Genomic DNA, 5956 nt, shown 5'->3' with positions numbered 1-5956 from the left:
ACGGTTGTATTTGCACACCACATCGGATCAAAACAAAACTGCAGTCTGTGAAACAAGCAGTTTTGGTAGATATAAGGGAAATGCTAATATTTCTACATGAAACATATTCAGTCCCTTAAGCAAAATAACAATGATGGCAGACCGCAACCTCGATGCCTTTGTCTACTTTGCTTACAGACTAGTTTGCGGAGTCTCGTGCTGCCGCCCACTGACCGATACATCATCGCTCTTTTCTGAAACTAATGAAGGCAAATTCACACAAGTAGACAGAAATAATCAGTATAAATTAAAAGGTGTAAAGATTGCTAACATTATGTTTGATGGGGGTCATCATTATACATAACAGAGGAAAACTTTGCAAATGTATTCCTTAAATTTACTTGCCTTCCTGTGGAAAAAGTTGTTTTCCCAGTTAAACAATCACAGCAAGGAAGCATAATTGATCAAAATTCTTTCAGTGTGATATTAACTTGTATGTCAGCAAGCGTACTTTGGGGATTTAATAAAAATGTATAGTTGGCACATTATATAAAATGGTGTTTCTGGTATGTAACTTAAAAGTACCTCTTTAATGGTAAGATCATTTCTCTCCCTCATCTTCCTCGTGGTACGTGGATGATGGTAGTGGGCTCAACCCGGCTTCTCTTTCTCTCCAGGCTGCCCTTCCTGCTCTTCATCAAGCAAAACAAAGTGTTCGGTCCAAGTTATTGACGTTAATGAAACTCCTGTAGCTTCACTTGGATCCTCCTTGATTAAAAAACAGAACATAGCAATTGTTTTATAAAATGAATCGCAACTCCATAACATGGAAACATTATTGTCATAGTGCATACTATACATTAAACTAAATTGACCTGATATTGTGGAGTAATGGTAGAGAATTACACTCTTTATTAATCTAAAGCATTGATAAATCAAATTCATGTTTATATTTATATTGTAGCGTCCCTCAATGATGAGCTAAGCGTCTTGAACTGGTTTCAACAACCATGTTTTCACCTCCCAGGTAGCACAGGCTAATGTGGGCTGTAGCATGTGGCTATCAATGGCGTATTAGCTGAAGAATAGCATCCATTGTGTGTATCAACGGACTCCGCATCCGCTGTCTCAGCACTCGGACTGTAAACCTAGATCGTAACGATCTTTAAAAACAATAAACTACTCACCTGACAGAAGGAAGATGACATTGTTTGTCTTCCAAGCGCTCGGTGGTTATTACGCAGCCCAGAGTTAAAGGTCCGGATGTTTACTAAAAGCCACACGTCAGTTCCGCTCGCCAGGTCCGTCCGTGGCGCAGTTGGTCCCCCTTCGGGATGAACGGTCTCAAAGGATCCTTCGCATTAAAGGTGTAATCTAGCCTCAAATATTAATATTATATAACGTGAATAACATTCACGATCACTGAACGACGCCACGCAGGGACGGTGATTTTAACAGCAACGATAAAAAACATTCGTGATAACTATTAAAATATTTATCATAAGCACGAACTGGCTGAAGACTGTGGAAGCAAAGAGCACATTTCTCGCTAGAAATGGTGTCAGAATGTATATTTATGCCAAAACTAAGTTACAAATTTATATTTTTATCTGAAAAAACAAGGAATATCCGCCATGTTTTCCTCTCCGCATATGGGAGCTTGTGAGTCACGTGACGTGAGAACACGCCAATGCAAAACAATGGGAGGACAAAATGTTACCATCTCACACTCTGAGAGGCCAGATTGTGAGATGGTAACGTCGTTCCAAGTGGACCAACGTTGCCACTGAACGTTTTCTGATGAGACTGGGTTGCATGAGGTATATAGAAGGCGTTCCATGGCAAAGAAGGCGGTCCTATCTGTCCGTGTCCGTCAACACGGAGAAGCATACATTGGCCTTAAGGAACATGTCTGAATGTTAGCACTGTGATACGCTGCCGACCAGTCTAGGGTGTCCCACGCAATGTCAACTGGGATTGGCTCCAACTCTGCCTGCGACCCTCACTGGTTAGGATGCATAGATAATCAATGGATGGAAACCATTTGTCATGTAAATACTTACATAACCGAGGAAGATTGCATGGAAAATGGAAAATGCAGTCAGTGCTACGATATAACCCAGCAATACAGAGCAGCATAATACAGATTTATTTATTTAGACATAGTTGGATTGTTGAACGACAGAAACTGAGTCGGATCACTCTCAATGCTTCATGTAACAAGTGAACCTGAAACATGGATACGTTAAGACCTGTTCCTGCTACAGGCTTGTAAGCCTTTGGTCTACTCAAAGGCCTAGACGGTGAACTATGGTATCCAGTGAGTTCACAGTTATTATCCATGTGCCAACAGCTTTTCTCTGTGCTCATTTCATTCAATAAATAGAGAAAGAGAAAATGCTTTCTGAGCCAGCCAGGTTGTTAACCAGGAGCTAATTAGCATCAACTGTCAGCTATTTGTAGCAGAGACTCCACTGTCATCCAACATTAAACTGCTTTCAAGCAGTTTGTGGGCCACCATTGGAGAAATAAATAACACCGAATAAAGAGGCAACAGATTTGTTTACAGTGACAGTTTGCTACAGGTGCAGCAGTTTTGAGGGTCAAAGTTCATCTGAAATCAACAATTCAATTCCTTTGTATATAAATCATAACATACATTAATTCAAAGCACATAGTAAGGTTGAGGCAAGGCAGTCTTCAAATATTAGTGTTAAAGGACCAAATCAAATTCCACTGACAAAATCCTTAGTCAGGCACGTGCCTATAACCGTCCCAAATTATTATTCTAAGCCTCTTCCCCTGTTCAACAAACTTTCACGCAGTGTTTAAGCCGCTGCTAAATCCGCAAAATATAAAAAGAAATGAGGGAAGATGGTGAGAGAGAGAGAGAGAGAGGGAGGGTGGGGGAAGATAAGGGGCAGAAAGGTAGAGCAAATGACGGAGGGGGATAGAGAGGGATATTCTCCTCTAAAGCCTCTTAACATTAAGCATTTACAGTTTAAGAACGGCACTGGAAGGCCAGTCAAGGAGGTTTGAGGCAGGACGTTGCTCACACACTTTTCAGGCGAGTGGAGGACTGTAGCTGCGTAACAGCTGTATCGCGGAGGCAGCTGCCATTTTACGTAAATGAAACAAGGGGAGTTATGGGGGAGGTCATTTGTTTCCCTGCCCGTCCTCTCGTATGACTCTCCTGCCTCTCGGGTTCCTCTTTAAACATTCACCTGATGTCTACTGGCGTCATCGGCTTTTGAAATGTAAAACCCAGGAGAGAGGCTGAATGTGATAGGAGAACGATAGTGGGGGGGTAATTTTAGCTTTAATCCTGCTGCTGTTTGGATTTGTATCTCACTCTCTTTAATTAAACAACTTTGACGGGGTAAAAAGCACGTAACTTCCTTACTAAGAGTTTTACCCAAAGGGCTCTGCTGAGGACACAGAGTAAATACTGAATATTCCCCCGAAGGTCAGGAATGATTCACCATGAGCTCAGTCAATTCCATCAGCTTTATTAAAACAGCGCGGCCTAATAATTGAAGTGAGAACATCCATTTGCAGTTGCCTGTCAGAACAGCTTCCTGTCAAAGAATTTTCAGTAATTTAATTGCAAAGTGAATCAATTTCCTGAGTTGACGTTGACTGAAAGTGACGTCCCCCGCCCTGGCTGTGGCCTCCCAGGTCGCCTTATAACTCCAGGTGCTGATGTATGTTAACAGACCTGAAGGTGTTTATGATGAGCTGTGCATGTGAGACACCTCACTCTTTTTTCCAGTATTTACTCTTGGTGGTGTTTAAGACGGAGAGGTGAGTTTAAGTCTGGATTTAAAGCTTGTGAGACCAACCCAGTCTATTCCACACAGAGACTGAACAAGCGCGTCACGGCCAACATGATCACCAATGAGTCAGCTGTTCATTACACCATGGGTATTGTAAATTCAATAATAAGACACTCCAAAGTGGGGTAATTAAGTCTGCACACACTAGGTTATTTTATTACTGGGAGCTGGACCATCTGAGAGCAGTGTTACTGACACATGTCTCTGAGATGTGAAGCAGTCTAGTGCCTCTGTTCATCTTGTGGGTTTAAATGAAGGTGTATACATGAAGGAATTACACTGAAACTCATCATCATGTGGACGCAGGTATAAATTCGCTCTAAAAAAAAGCTACTAAACAATAACCTAACCAGGCTCCTTTTTAATCCAGTTTCTACCTGGATGTCTTCAATCAGATACTTTGGCCTCTGTACTGCAGCAGTTCTTCCTTTCTGTGATTTTAGAAAATCTGTATACCTAAAAGTATTATTCAGTAAGCTTTATGGGGCTACAAAAACTCAATCAAATAAGGCTCTGTAAAATACTGCTTAGCTTGCTGCTACTACCCAGATTTTGATTCCTCAACAGGGAGCAATGCAATGCTGATGATGTAAGAAACCGTCCTTGAGTAAATCTTCATTTCCGTCTCCTGCCAGATGAACTCAACCACAAGGGTGAAAACGACCTCATGTTGCTACTTTTACTAACTTCCTGGTTTAGTTGCTGTTGAATATCATACTGGTCTGAGTGTGAATCAATTCCTTTTAAGGATTTGTCACTCACACGTTCACAACGATACGTTCTACTGAAAAGTAGTGAGAATCAGCACTTGTTTTATTTGTTGTGTAAGAGAGGGACAGTTAAATTGAGAGTCTTGCCTCCTCTTCTGTCTCACTTTAGTTACTTAGTCTTTACTTTGTGTTTTTAACTGTGATCTTGGGTTTTCAGTCAAATGTACTACTGCGATGCACATTTCATATTTACTCCTCGTCATATTGAAAAGAAAATGCAATGACGTCAGCACTCAAAAACAACATCTCCCATGAGTCTTACTCATTAACAAAAGGAGAAGGCTCAAGGGAGCACTTTTACACTCTAATGAATGTGTTTGCACTCAGGAAAATGTGGGAAGAATAGAAATTAGATTCTCTACTCTAAATAAAGCAGTTTTTTCACGTGTGTACTTGTACAGAGATATTTGTGAGGACCATTCTGACTTGACCTTACATATTGTGGATATTTTGGCTGGTCCTCACTTTCTTTAAGATCTGTTTGGGGGGTAAGACTTGGTTGTAGGGTAGGATAAGTGTTAGTGTTCAGAGTGCAGCGGTGACGCATTAACCAGCCGCGTGCCCGTGCACTGAACCCAGTGGATATCTCAGCATGAGCCACGTTCTGAAAGGGATGTCAGTCAAAATGGACCGCAGTCAGCATCAGAAGAGGAAAGGTGGAGCAGGGAGACAGAGGATGAGAAAAAGAAAAGCCTTGGCTGCAGAAGCAGCAAAATACAGTCGAATTACGAAAATGTTCGCCAGTAAGGGAGCAGCAGGTCAGTCAAAACACTTAATAAAACAGCCACACACGACATAATCAGCATGGCTAGCTAGCTTTCATTACATAAGTTCAACTTTGTGGAAGCTAAAGGGGATCCAAAAATTATTTAAAAAATATCGTTTAAAAAAAGAAATAGAGCAAAAGTTAAGAATATGACTAGTCTGTACCCGTTACATCAACAAATTTATCTTATCATATTGAACTGACACAGACATTCTATGGGGATAGTCGGAACTGATCACTGACCTGACAACAATATTCATAGAATCCATTCCTGCTGGGCAATTTGTTGTTTGTTCTGTTGCTGAGAGGCTTTATTTTAAGCCGAATTACAGAACTTTATTTTGAAAGGATGTCAATTAAAATAGTCGAAATGTAATGGATGACAAAAAATTATTTTAGGTTTACCAGTTAAGTATATCATGGTAATAAATCAGTTATATTTGCGACACAAACCTGATTAGCAATAACGCAAAATCTGATGAACCTTATGGAAAAAACAGAGAGACCGAAAAAACTAATCGGTGCGAAGAAACAGAACAGTTTCAGGAAGAATGCAGCAACTGGTACACTATGAAAAAACACGTCAGTTCTTGATTTTATCCCTT

This window comes from Platichthys flesus, chromosome 10 (genome assembly GCF_949316205.1).
Source record: "Platichthys flesus chromosome 10, fPlaFle2.1, whole genome shotgun sequence".
Lineage (NCBI taxonomy): Eukaryota > Metazoa > Chordata > Actinopteri > Pleuronectiformes > Pleuronectidae > Platichthys > Platichthys flesus.
The sequence above is the reverse complement of the archived record's forward strand: the minus strand, read 5'-3'. Positions refer to the sequence as shown.